The sequence below is a fragment of the Vicugna pacos genome, chromosome 18, assembly GCF_048564905.1.
Source record: "Vicugna pacos chromosome 18, VicPac4, whole genome shotgun sequence".
NCBI lineage: Eukaryota > Metazoa > Chordata > Mammalia > Artiodactyla > Camelidae > Vicugna > Vicugna pacos.
The window spans coordinates 21,502,645-21,516,602 of record NC_133004.1 but is presented as its reverse complement, the minus strand read 5'-3'; the positions used below and the strand labels follow the sequence as shown (position 1 = coordinate 21,516,602).

Sequence of the window (13,958 nt, the reverse complement as noted above, 5' to 3'; positions counted from 1 at the left end):
AGCCTAGACAGGAGACTACTGAACTCAGAGGATGAGCCATATATGATGCAATTTAGGAGCACCATGATGGAGTTTGCTTGGGTACAGAAAGATTTTTAGGAATCACTCATGTGATATACAGATGGTTCCCATCCCAGCCTGCCTGTAAATTTGGTTTGAACTTGCAGGATACTGAGAAAAGATGTCAAGACTTGCTGCTTCTTAAAGAGAATCCTGGATGTTGTAAGTGCCCATCTGTGCCCAGTTTACCGCCCATTCCTCCCTTAAATTTCACAGTTCTCCGTTGGCCACTGTGGCACAGCCACAGCAAATCTGGAATTCAGAGTTGGCTTTCTCCTATCACAGAAACTGCTCCTGAACTGTCAGCCCTCCCCATGTGTGGGTATAAGTTCTCAGAATTCAAGCCTTGCTTTAATATTAGTCTGGAGGGGGAGGGTGTAGCTCAGGTGGTAGAGTACATGCTTAGCATCCATGAGGTTCTGGGTTCAATCCCCATTATCTCCTCTAAGAATAAATAAATAAATAAACCTAATTACCTCTCCCCACCAAAATAAAACAAACAAAAACCTAAAATATTACCCTGAGCAATAAAGGGAAAGGGAATCATTAAAAAATAAAAATAAATACACAAACCTAATCCTGAATTCCTGATTATGGCAGAGAAGTTTTTATATGTTTTATTTATAAATATTTCTTTTTTGGGGGATATGGCTGATAGTGATTTTCCTGAAGCTAAGTTTGTGCCTTTCTTGGATTTATGTTCTAAGTTAATCTTTTCATGAGGACTTGGAAAGAACTGGAGATACGGTTTTTCCGGGTAGGATAACACTGGGGCAGTATAGCAGGCAAGAACTACACAATGAACAAACTTTGTCTTGAAGGATGAGGTCTAAGATGGAATACAACACAATCAAAACCTCTCCAATCAGAAAAATTTAAGGTATTTGATGAGTGAACAGGAATTCTATCCCAAATCTTAGAATTCAAGAATTAGAGGTAGGGGAGTTTGAATCTTAAAAGAAGTAAATATAGGACCAATATGGATGTGCCCACAAAATAAAAATCATAACATAGTTCATAGTCAGCCTTTGGAAATTATTACTAAGAGGCATCAGAGTTTAAAAAAGCAAATTGAAATGGAAGAAACAGAGTTAAAAAGGGAAATGAAGGGAATCTACACTGTCTTGGAGGGGACTCTACATTTCATGTCCGCATCAGGGAATGCAACCAAGCTTCCCTAAAATTGACTTCTGATGCTACTGTTGGGAAAAGAGTGGTGGCCGCATGGACTATAGTCTAGCTCAGGTGGCAGTTCTAATGAGCACAGGACCTTGCAAAATTAAAAGGCGGCTAAATGCATGGCAGTACATCAAATATGTATAAAAATTCACCACCACAAACTCAGACTGGAAAAGGCTGGATGAGCATAGTGTTCCAGGAGTAACTCTCCAGGGTCCATTTTTGTGCAAGCTGAAGGCATATGGCAATGAGTCTCCAAAGGGAAAAACGGACAGAGGACTGCTAAGGCGAGGGCCAGGAAGTAAGCTGTCTTGCTAGGCAGTTCCTTACTGGACGGTCTTACCTGATTGCCTGACATTTTAAGTAGAACATGGAGATTATGCAGACTTTTACAGAAGGGAGAATAGGAGGAAATAGGTTCTATGGAGAATGGCTAAGATGTTAGCTTGTTTAAGAAAAAGAAATTCAAGAGAGGATTTTTACTTCCAGTAATGTCTTTACTATATGATGAGCTTTTAAATATGCCTGGGTGCAGAGCAGGTGCCCTCTTATCTAGGGAAAGCAAAAACAGGCTTAAATTAAAAGCAAGAGAAATTGCAATTAGACATTTTGAGATTTCAGCATGATAAAATATGGGTAAATTCCTTGGCAAGAGAAAAAGGATTAGAGATTTTGTGTTTAGACCTTTGCCTGACGAAGGGCACTGGGCTGTACCTAAGTCTTCAATGACCCTTTTCTGCTGGAGGATTCTGTTCCTAGGACATGGATGTGTCCACCAAAGACACTTTTTTTTTGCAGGTGGGGCAGGTAAGACTTTTCCAGCTTCTCTCCTGGACCGTTCTAGAGATGACTTTTGTTCTTAATTTGTAGTTTTATAGTTCCTTTGTGCAGTTTAAATATTTTTTCCTTCCTATCTCTTCTCTTAGGTGGTAGAGAAGGTTACACATGTGCTTTGGGGCCCTAATACCAGGTCACCTCCAACCTTTTCCAGGCAGGAAGAATCCAAAATCAGAGCCTCTAAAAAATCAGGGCATTTCACAATCTCCCTCTTCGCTCTCTGATCCCCAAGACTGCTCTTTCCTTCTCAATTTTTTTCCCCTCTTTGCCTTTCTTTCCTATACCCTGGATTCTCCATTCATAAAGTCTACAGATTGTCTACGGAGATGTACCTTTGGCTTCAGGATTCCACCTGAATCTGTTATGCTGACACCGGCGCTGGCAGGTCAAGTAGGAGAGAGTGTGGAATTAGGACAGAGGCTGCGCTGCGAAGCTGCCCCCTTACCCACCAGCTGGCACTGCAGGCTTTTAACCTTGGTGTGGCCCTGCCATCTGGAAACCTGGCTCGCTCTGGCTAATTCTGCAGAGTCCAAGGAGGAGGAGTGGGGGTGTGCCCTGCAGGCAATTAGCACAAAGCACCTGCCTGGCCCGAATGCAGGAAAAAGGCTGTCCCTGAAGAACTGACTGGTTCTGTTACCTGAACTCAGTCCCCAAACACAGATTCCTAATTGAAATAGCAATAAGAATAACTGATTCGTTAAACAAGTACTTGTTATATAATTGTATTCTTTTCATGGTATTTCACATAATATAGCTTAGTTCTTAAAGTGCTTTCTGTGGCAGGTGGTCTTATCCCCACTCGGTAGACGAATAAACCAAGCATAAAGTGAGAATAAAATGACTTGCTTTGTGTTAAATTGTTTGTTTTTTCACTAGGCATAAACAGACCATTCTATGCAGAGGAAGTATTTTTTTTGAAGTACAGTTGATTTAAAATATTATGTTAGCTTCAGGTCTACAGCATAGTGATTCAATATTTTTATAGGTAATATTCCATTTCAAGTAATTATAAAATAATGGCTATATTTCTGTGGTGTACAATATATGCTTATTGCTTGTTTACTTTATACATAGTAGTTTATATCTCTGAACCTCCACCCCTCCCTTGCCCCTTCCCCTTCCTTCTCCCTACTGGGAACCACTACTGTTTTCTCTATACCTGTGAGTCTGCTTCTGTTTTGATATATTCATTCATTTGTTTTATTTTTTAGATTCCACATCTAAGTGATAACATAATTTGTCTTTCTCTGTCTGATTTATTTCACTCAGGATAATACTCTCTAGGTCTATCTACGTTGCTCAAATAGCAGAATTTCTTTCTATTTTATGGCTGAGTAGTATCCCATTGTGTGTGTGTGTGTGTGTGTGTGTGTGTGTGTGTGTGTGTGTGTGTATACCTCACATCTTCTTTATCCATTCATTTGTTGATGGGCACTTGGGTTGCTTCTATATCTTGGCTATTTTAAATAATGTTGTTATGAGCATTGGGGTGTATTTTTTTTAAATTAATGTTTTTGTCTCCTTAGGATATATATCTGGGAGTGGAATTTCTGGATCATATGGTAGTTCTACTTTTTAGTTTTCTGAGGATTCCCTATACTGTTTTCCATAGTGTTTGCACCAATTTACATTCCTACTAACAGTGTGCAAGTGTTCCCCTTTCTCCACACCCTCGCCAACATTTGGTTTTTTATACATTTTGATATTAGCCATTCTGCCAGGTGTGAGGTGATACTTCACTGTAGTCTGGATTTGCGTTTTTCTGACGAGCAACAGTGTTGAGCATCTTTTTATATGCCTGCTGGCTATGTGTATATCCACTTTGGGAAAATGTCTATTTAAGTCTTCTGCTCCTTTTTCAATAGGTGTTTTTTTTTTTGAATTGAGATACATGAACTGTATATATATTGTGTGACTTACCAGTCATATAATTTGTAAATATTTCCCCCATTCCTTAGTTTGTCTTTTCATTTTGTCAATGATTTCCTTTGATGTGCAATAGTTTTTTAAAACTAGGTCCCAAAAGCTTTTTTAAACTAGGTCCCATTTGTTTACTTTTGCCTTTGTTACCCTTGCCTTAGGAGATAAATCCAAAAAAAATATTGCTACAATTTATGTCATAGAGCGTTCTGCCTATGTTCTCTTCTGGGAGTTTCGTGGTTTCAGGCCTTACTTTTAAGTCTTTAATCCACTTTTTTGTATATGGTGTGAGAAAATGTTCTAATTCCATTTTTTATCATATAGCTGTCCAGTTTTCCTAGCACCAATTATTGAAGATACTTTTCTCCATTGTATATTCTTGCCTCCTTTGTCATAGATTAACTGATCATAAATGCTTGGGATTATTTTTGGCTGTTTTATTCCATTGATCTATGCATCTCTTTTTGTGCCAGTACCATGCTGTTTTGATTACTGTAGCTTTGTAGTACAGTTTGAACCCAGGGAGTGTGAGCCCTCCAGTCTTGTCCTTTTATCTCAAGGTTGCTTTGGCAATATGGGGTCTTTTTTGGTTCCATATAAATTCTAGGATTATTTGTTCTATTTCTATGAAAAATATCTTGGGTATTTTGATAGAGAGTACATTAAATCTGTAGATTGCTTTGGGCAGTATGGACATTTAAACAATATTATTTCTTTGAATTGACATTGTTAAAATGGCCATACCACCCAGGGCAATATACAGATTCAATGCAATCCCTATCAAACTACCAATGGCATTTTCCACAGAACTGGAACAAAAAATTTTTTAAATGTGTATAGAAACACAAAACAACCCAAATAGCCAAAATAATCTTAAGAAGAATGGAGCTGGAAGAATCACACTCTCTGACTTCAGACTATACTATGAAGCTACAGTAATCAAAACAGTGTGATACTGGTACAAAACCAGAAATATAGATCAATGGAACAGGATAGAAAGCCCAGAAATCAACATATGCACTTATGGTCAATTAATCTACAACAAAGGCGGTAAGAATATACAATGGAGGAAAGACAGTCCCTTCAATAAGTTACCCTGGGAGAACTGGACAGCTACATGTAAAAGACTGAAATTAGAACATCCTCTAACACCATATACAAAAATAAAATCAAAAGGGATTAAAGACCTAAATGTAGGACTGGATACTCCAAAGCTCCTAGAAGGAAAACATAGGAACACTGTTTGACAAAAATTGCAGCAATATTTTTTGATCCATATCCTAGAGTGATGGAAATAAAAGCAAAAATAAGCAAATGGGACCTAATTAAACTTAAAACTTAAACAAAATGAAAAGACAACCTATGGAGTGGGAGAAAGTATTTGCAAATGATGGGACCAACAAAGGATTAATTTCCAAAATATACAAGTATCTTATAAAGCTTAATATAAAAAAACTAATAAAAAATGGGCAAAAGATTTAAGTAGACATTCTTCCAAAGAAGACATCCATATGACCAACAGGCACATGAAAAGATATTCAATATCACTAATTATTAGAGAAATGCAAATGAAAGCTACAATGAGATATCAAATGGGCATCATTAAAAGTCCACAAACAATAAATGTTGGAAAGGGTGTGGAGAAAAGCAAGCCCTCCTAGACTGTTGGTGGGAATGTAATTTGGTGCAGCCATTATGGAAAACAATATGGAGATTCCTTTAAAAACTAAAAATAGACTTATCATATGATCCAGCAGTCCCACCCCTGGGCATGTACCTGAAGGGAACTCTAATTTGAAAAGATACATGCACCTCAATGTTCATAGCAGCACTATTTACAATAGCCAAGATATGGAAGCAACATAAATGTCTATCAAGAGATGATTGGATAAATTAGTTGTGATATACATACCACAACTCACAGACATAGAAAACAAAATTATGGTTACCAAGGGAGAAAAGGGGGAGGTGGAGGGATAAATTAGGAGTTTGGGATTTGCAGATAGTAACTACTATATATAAAACAGCGAGGTCCTATTGTATAGCACAGGGAAGATATTATAGGATTGTAATAGCCTATAATAAAAAAGATATGAAAATGAATATATATATATACATATATATGTATGTATAATTGAATCACTAGGCTGTACACTAGAAATTAACACATCATAAACTGACTACATCTCAATTTATAAAAACAAGTAAAAAAAAAAGTTTCCTGTAGACAATTTAAGTTAGATGCTGTTTTAAATCTATATCTGCCTTTTTACTGAAGACATAAATTCATTTACATTTTTGTAATTATTGTACTTACTTCCACCACTTTGCTATATGTTTTCTACATATAATATGTATTTTTTGTTCCCCCATTAGCATTATGTATTTATTTGATTTTCCTTGTGTATTGTTTGATTATCTTATCCTTACTTTGACTCCATATTTTTAGTTAGTAGATAGCGTGTGAATTACAACATACAACTCAATTTAATAAAATTTTGTTTGAATTAGTACCAACTTAGTTTCAACAGTATACAAAACTTTGTTCCTATATAGCTCTTTCATCCCTTTATGTTGTTATTATTACAAATTACAGCTTTATAATTGTGTGCCCATTGACATAGATGTAGAACCATTATTTCATGCATTTGGCTTTTAAATCATACACAGAAAAAAAGAATTACAAAAAATACAATAGGACTGGCTTTTATATTTACATGTATAATTATCTTTACTGTTTTTCTTCATACGGCTTTGAGTTACTGTTGGGTGTCCACTCTTTCAGCTTGAAGGATTGCCATTAGCATTTCTTGTAGCAAAGTCCCATTAGCTATAAATTCCCTCAGCTTTTGTTTATATGACAATGTCTTAATTTCTCCTTCATTTTGAAGGATAGTTTTGCTGGGTGTAGAATTCTTAGTTGACAGTGACTTATTTTCCTTTCAGAATTTAAAGTGTATCATCCACTTTCTTCTTGCCTTGATGGTTTCTGATGAAGAAAAGGCTGTTAATTTTCTGTTAATTTTATTGAAGTTTATTTGTACATGATGAGTCTGTTTCTTCTTTCAGTTTTCAAGATTCTCTACCTTTGGCTTTGGAAATTTTATTATAATGTAACCTGGTGTGGATTCATGCTCCTGGTAGTAGATTCATGTTCTCTGTATCTCTCCATCGTTTGCCTGTCTGTTGTTACACAAGAGCATTCTATTTTTACTACCCCAGCTTTGTAAATGTCTTAAAATAAGGTAGGGCAACTGTTCTTGCTTTTTGTGAATCTATTTCAAAATTGCTGTGGCTTTTTGTAGACATTTTTATTCCTCTGTTAAAAACTATGGAATGTTTATAGCATTCCTTGAAAAATATTGCTAACATTTTTACTAGTATTCACTGCATTTACAGATAATTTGCGGGGTGAGAATTGATACTTTTATGTGTGAAGTCATCCCATTTAAGGACATGTTATATCACTATAATTATTTATGCTTTCCTTTATATTATTTGCAGGGTTAAAATTTTCCCTTTAACTGCCTTGTGTCTTTTTTCTCAGGTAAATTCCTAGATGTTGTTTTAATTGTGGTTGAGCTGTTTATTGGCTATTGTTAATGGTACCTTATTTTCTTATATTTTCTAGTTGATAATGATGTAGTGGAACCTACTGATTTGTCAGTTGATCTTGTTCCTGAACACTTAATTGATTTTTTTTTCAGTCTGAATAATTCACATGTCAAATCTTTTGGATCTTTTTTCCCCACAAGCAGCACTTTTATTTGAACTGTCACATGTCACAGGCCAAACCAGCTGGGGATGCCCCCACGCCTGGGGTTGTGGCTGTGCCTCCAATGCTGGTCCTTCAGGAGCTAGTCCTGGATGTCATCATCCTTGGAACTGCATTCAGGGCTCTTTTTCTCAGGAAACAGATCTGTGAACGTGAAAGTCTGTCCATGTACCAGCTGCACACAGGCCATCTTGTCGTCTGATTTTTCATCCTGAAGCTTCTCTAATCGCTCTTCCTGCTGGAACCATCTTGTATACTCATCTGCATTGTGGCCAAGGGCATGTGGTAAATGCGCTGAAGCTAATTCCTGAGGTCCATTCTGGTCATCTCCATGGGGACCCAGAACTGCACAGTGTCTTCAGGCTGAGCCAGGCTGGGCTGCACCTGCCAAATGAAGAAGTTGATGTGAAAGACATGGAGCTGTGGGTTGACCAGCTGGTACAGAGAGCACAGCATGTTCTGTGCCATCGCCAGCTTCTGGGGCTGGGGAATCTTTTGGTTTTTTAAAATGTCAGTCATAATAATATCTGCAAAGAAATAAAAGTTTGTATCTTACTTTCCAATCTTTCAACTGTTGATTTTCTTACCTAGTTGCAATAGCCAGAATCTCTACTAATATGTAGAGAAGTAGAGGTTTTAGTATATTTTCTTAATTTTTCCTGACCTTAAAAGAAAGGAAATTTAAAAGAAAGTCTCTCATTAATTATGATCTTACTATAGTTTTTAGGCATTTAGCATTTATTGGGGAGGATGTTTACTTTAATTCCTTGTAGTCTGAAAAAAATTTTTAACTCATAACTAGTTCATGAAATTTGTCAAAAAGCTTTCTCTGTGTAAAGATATCATCATATGGTATTTCCCATTTAGTCCATTAATGGGGTAGGTTACATTGAAACATTTTCTGATTTTAAACCTCCATGAATTCCTGGGACAAGGTGCACTTAAACGCAATGGATTATGTTATAATACATGTTATATTTTGTTAGCTAATTCTTTAATATAGGATTTTTGCCTATATGCTCATGAATAAAGTGAAATTTGTTTTGCACTCTCCTTATATGGTACTTGGATCATGGTTATATTAGACTTATACAATGAATCTGCGATTTTTTCTTTCTTTGTTAGGATTTTGTTCTACAGCTGCATAAGAAATCATCCCCAAATCTCAGTGGCTTATGATCACACATATTTATTTTTCTCAACTCTGCAAGTCACCTGAGCTAGCTCTGCCTCAGACTGCAGGTTTTCAGGACTGTCCACGTGTCTCACATCCTGGACTAGAAGCAGAAGTGCAACAGGGTGAGAAGACATACATAATGTTTCTAAAGGCCCCAGCTCAGAACTGGAACAATGTCATCTCTGTATTTAGTGCACTGGCTAAAACAAGTCACTAGGTCAAGCCCACTGTGAATGTGCTGGGGAAGCTTCTGCCATCAAATGAACCATGACGAGGTGAGAGAGGAATGGAGAATTATCTACAAAATAAAACCTCCCAGGATAGTTTCTCTCCTGGTTACAAATATCCACTTACGTTCTATAGAAGATATACCCTTCCATTCCCCTAAGACATCCCCAAACTCTCATCTAATCCTGTAAGAGGCTCAGTCAGGATCCTGTAATTGTCTACATCAGGACTGAATGTGGTTCCTCTTGATCTAAAGACCTAAAAACTTTTTAGAAAATTTATTTGCCCTACACAACCCAAAATACGTCAGTAGAAGAAAAGCAGGATTACCTTAATAAACACTCCTATGCAAAAGGCTAATAAGGATACATGTAACAGTCACTGGCTTAGATTTTCAGGCTTATTGATACTTTTAAAGTTTGTGATTTTATTTATTTCTATTATATTATTATATAAAGTAGATATATTTCTATTGTATCTACTTTATTTTGCCTTGTCATTTGTATTTTGTACAGTAGTTAAAATGAAAGAACTAGAACTACAAGATGAAACATGGATAAGTCTCAAAAATCTAATATTGAAATGAACAAAATAATTCAAAAAGTCCAATGGTTTGAAAATATTTATATAAAAAACTAAACATGCAAAACAATGGCATATACCATTTATTGATACATGCATACACATACATACTGCTTCAATATAACCAAGGATCTTCTAGGTATTTATAGTTAACTAATTTTACCAAGAACCTCACAAGGTGGGCTTTGGTTTTTTTTTAACTTTCATTGTACAAAATAGAAAAGTGAAAAATGAAGAGATAAATAAATTGTTCCAGGCCACACTGCTATTAAGAAGTGGAGCTGGATTATGAATGCAAGCAGTCAATCTCCTGAGTCACTACTCTGAACTACAAAAGACACAATGAACACAAAACTCAAGGTAGTGGTTGTCACTGGGGATGGAGGAAGAGGAGTAAGCATGAGAAGTGGAACAAGTGATCTCCAGTCATACTTGTTATGTTTTACTTACTAAGTTGGGTAGAAGGCACACAGGTGTTCATTGTATTATTGTATTTCATTTTTTTGTGTACACTTTATTGTTTCATGATTTAAAATTATAAGAAAACAATCATGCATATACTTCAGGTATTATGATGAGATACAAAAAGAAAAAAAGATATAAAGGAAAAACCAGTAAAATATGGAACAACAACAAAACTGCAAGTTAGTTTGTTGGGAAGATTAATAATAAGAGAAACCCATCCCTGGCAAGGCTGATAGAGAAAAAATGGAATATAAAATCATAAAATACAAATTTCAAAAAGAAAGATGAAAGATACATAAGAAAAATCGTATCAGCAAGTATGCAAACTAACTACTTTTAATTAAGTCCAGAAAGAGGATCAAAGGAAGAATGGACACCAAGGAAACGGAGAGAAAATTCCTCATTAAGAGGAAGTATGGCACCAAATGGGGAAGAAAACAGGATAGGAATATCAAATTCCCACTTCATTTTTCATGTTCACAGTTACAAAAAATGTGATAGTTTAATGTTAACTGAAAAGAAATTTAATCAAGCAGGAATGCTTAGAAGAAAGTGAATTGTAACAAATTCTAATTTTTTTTTGTATTCATTTACACATTATTTTAAGGGTAATAAAAGATGAAAACCAAGGAAAGTACGTAAATGAGGGCACTTAGAGCTCCTGGGAAAATGTCCTATATAAATACATTTGAGAGTAATTATTATGATTATTTTGTTCTTTGGTGACTTCAAGGAAACCAACAAGTTAACTGTTGCCACTTAACTGTTAATGAGTGAATCACTCTGGGGCTTGTTAAAAGTTAGTAGTTGAAAATGTAGTTTCAACTTATTAATAAGTTACTCTGGTGATGATTACAGGCATCCAGTATCCCTTCTGGACCACTCTCATTATGAGGCATTTGGGTTGCCTGTTGTTCTCCTAAGTGGATACCCCAGGGAGAAGACCAAGAGGGTCCTCTTACAAAGCTATCTTCAGAAGCTGCCAGTTAAGCACTAGTTGCCCTCTGAAGGAGGAAAAGCAGCTCCCATGTCCTCAATCAGCCTTGCCTCTGGCAGAAGCGAAGGCTTCTGCTGACTGGGAATTCTTTCATAAAGATGGGTTAGGGCAAGAGTGTCAAGATTTATTTATCTCTTTTAAATGGAACTAATAATTCATGAAATGTTATAATGTCTGAGATTAGCTTTAAAACACCTCAAAACAAACAAGAACCCCCCCCAAAACAAACAAAATTAAAAAAAACTGGAGAGGATAAATGAAACAAGATATGCAAAATGTTGATAACTGTTGAAGCCTACACAGAGGTTCATTGTATTATTATTTTATAATTTATGTGTGTTTGATAATTTCTGTAATGAAAACTTTTAAATATTTTTAAAGAAAAAACATTTTATTGTATTTGAGCAATTTAGAATTCTTACAATTTTCAGATAGTCATGTAAGACTATATAAACTTCAATTAATTAAAATAAAATGATGTCAGCCTCTCTAAGTCCTGGGAAGTTTCCAGGGCCACGTGCTGAGGACTGGAAAAGCTGTCGGGGGCACAGAATCATGACTGAGCAGGAGAGCTGTGTCAAAGTTACAAAGGGGACTAGGGGCTTGGGGTGTGCTGAACATAGCCGGTCTTGTAGATTTTATTTGGTATATTATTATTGACTGTATTTTAGATTTTATGCAGACAGCCATGGGGAAAAAAACTGAAGGATTTTAAGAATGGAGCAACAAGTATAGTTTACATTAACTAAATTTACATTTCAGAGGCTGGAAAGCTTATTACGCATGATAATAAAAATGTTACCCACTTCGGTTTAATAACTACAGTTTAATAACTAGTAAAGGCCAGAATCAGTTCTAAACCTGTTTAACACATCAATAACATTTCACTTCAATGCACATGTCTCTAAAATCCATCCAACTAGTAGTCATGGTCCCACAAAGATCACTTCAATAAACACACTTCTAAGACTGACACCAAACTCCTGCCACCTCTGAACGCAACACAACTCCATGATTAAACTCATTAATATTGCGCTATGATAAAAAGGAGAATGTTTGGAGAGACATGAATAATCCATCAAGTAGCTATGATTTTTCAAATAGCTAATATTTAGAACACTCTTACTGCACCATGGAGTATTTTAACTAAAAACAATAAATCTCTTGTTAAATAGGTATGTAAAAAATGATTGTTAGTCTCCTAATGTATGGTCATAAATCAGTTATTGCTTTATGTATTAAAACTCAGTTACAATGAACAGAAACCCCAATTCACACTGGCTCAAACAATAAAGAGAAATGTACAGATTCATGCAGCTGAAAAGTCCAGGACAATTCTAGGTATCAGGGGATGGTTTGATCCTACAGCTTAACAGTGTCACCAAAACCTGCATATTTATCACTCTGTTCTGTCTGCTATGGTGTTGCCTTCATCCTAAAGCTTGCATCTCTCCTGTTTCAAGAAGACTGTCAACACCTACTAGGTTCCATATAATATCCAGCAAGAGCTGGATTTGTGCTATCATTTCCAACAAGTCATGATGGGACCGGCTTAAGGTCATATGCCTAACCCTGAGCCATCTTCTAGCCAAGCAGGTAGAATCTCCTCTTTTTAACTTGGTTTAGGTCACATTCTCCCTCACAGAAACCAGGATTGGGAACCTCAGAGGTCTCCCAATTGAATCAGAGTTGTTAGGAAGGAGGAGTCAAAAAATGGAGGCTAAGATGCAATCAACAAATATCTACTACACTCCCCACCTGTCAAACTTCCAGTACACTAGAATAGAGGACACTGAATATCTTCTAAAACTGCAACATAGATATTGTTTTTAGTTGAAATAATCCATGGTGCAACGGACAGAGATTAGGGATATTAACAAATCAAATCCAACAACATATAATAAGAATTATACACTGGGATTTAGTCCAGAGATGCAAGGCTGGTTCAATATAAGAAATAAATTAATGCAATCCATCATGTCAACAGGCTAAAGAATAAAAATCACATGATCACATCAATAGATGCAAAAAAGCATTTGAGAAAATCCAACATGCATTTACGATAAAAACTCTCTGCAAACTAGGAATAGAGGATAATTTCCTTAACTTGATTTAAAAGAATCTACACAAAGTCTGCAACTAATATCACACTTAATTGTGATAAGCCAGATTTCCCATTAAGATAAGGAATAAGGCAATAATATCCTCACTCACCACCTATCTTCAACATCATACAAATTGATTTTAAAATATATACAGAGAGGCCAAAACCCAGAATAGCCAACACAATACTGAAGAAGAAAAAAGTCAGAGGGGTGATATTCCCTGACACTGACTTACTCTAAAGCTACAATAATCAAGACAGCGTGGCACTAGTGAAAGAACAGACAAACAGATCAATAAAACAGAACAGAGAGCCAAGAAATAGACCCATTTAATATGGGCGACTGACTGCTGACCAAGGAGCAAAGGCAATAAAATAGAGGAAAGATAGTCTTTTTAACAAATGATGATATAATCACTGGCTACCCCTCTACACACAAAGCAATTTACATACAGATTTTACACTCATTACAAAAATAACTCAAAATGGATTCCAGACCTACATGTAAAACAAAATGATGAAACTCCTAGAAGATAAAACTTAGGAGAAAACCTAGATGACCTTGGGTTTGGTGGTAACTTTATAGATACAACACTAAAGGCATGCTTCAGGAATGAAGTTGGGCTTCATTAAA

At 36.0% G+C, this 13,958-nt stretch overlaps 1 protein-coding gene across 1 annotated transcript in view; it reads right to left on the bottom strand.

The window, feature by feature from the left end:
* Positions 1 to 6,686: 6,686 nt before the first annotated feature.
* LOC102541811 (zinc finger protein 75D-like) overlaps positions 6,687 to 13,958 on the bottom strand; it is a 34,185-nt gene continuing 26,913 nt past the window's right edge. Inside the window, exon 10 of the transcript XR_012061105.1 lies at positions 6,687 to 8,155. The gene's annotated coding sequence lies outside the window, so the exon portion shown is untranslated. The remainder of the gene's footprint in view (positions 8,156 to 13,958) is intronic.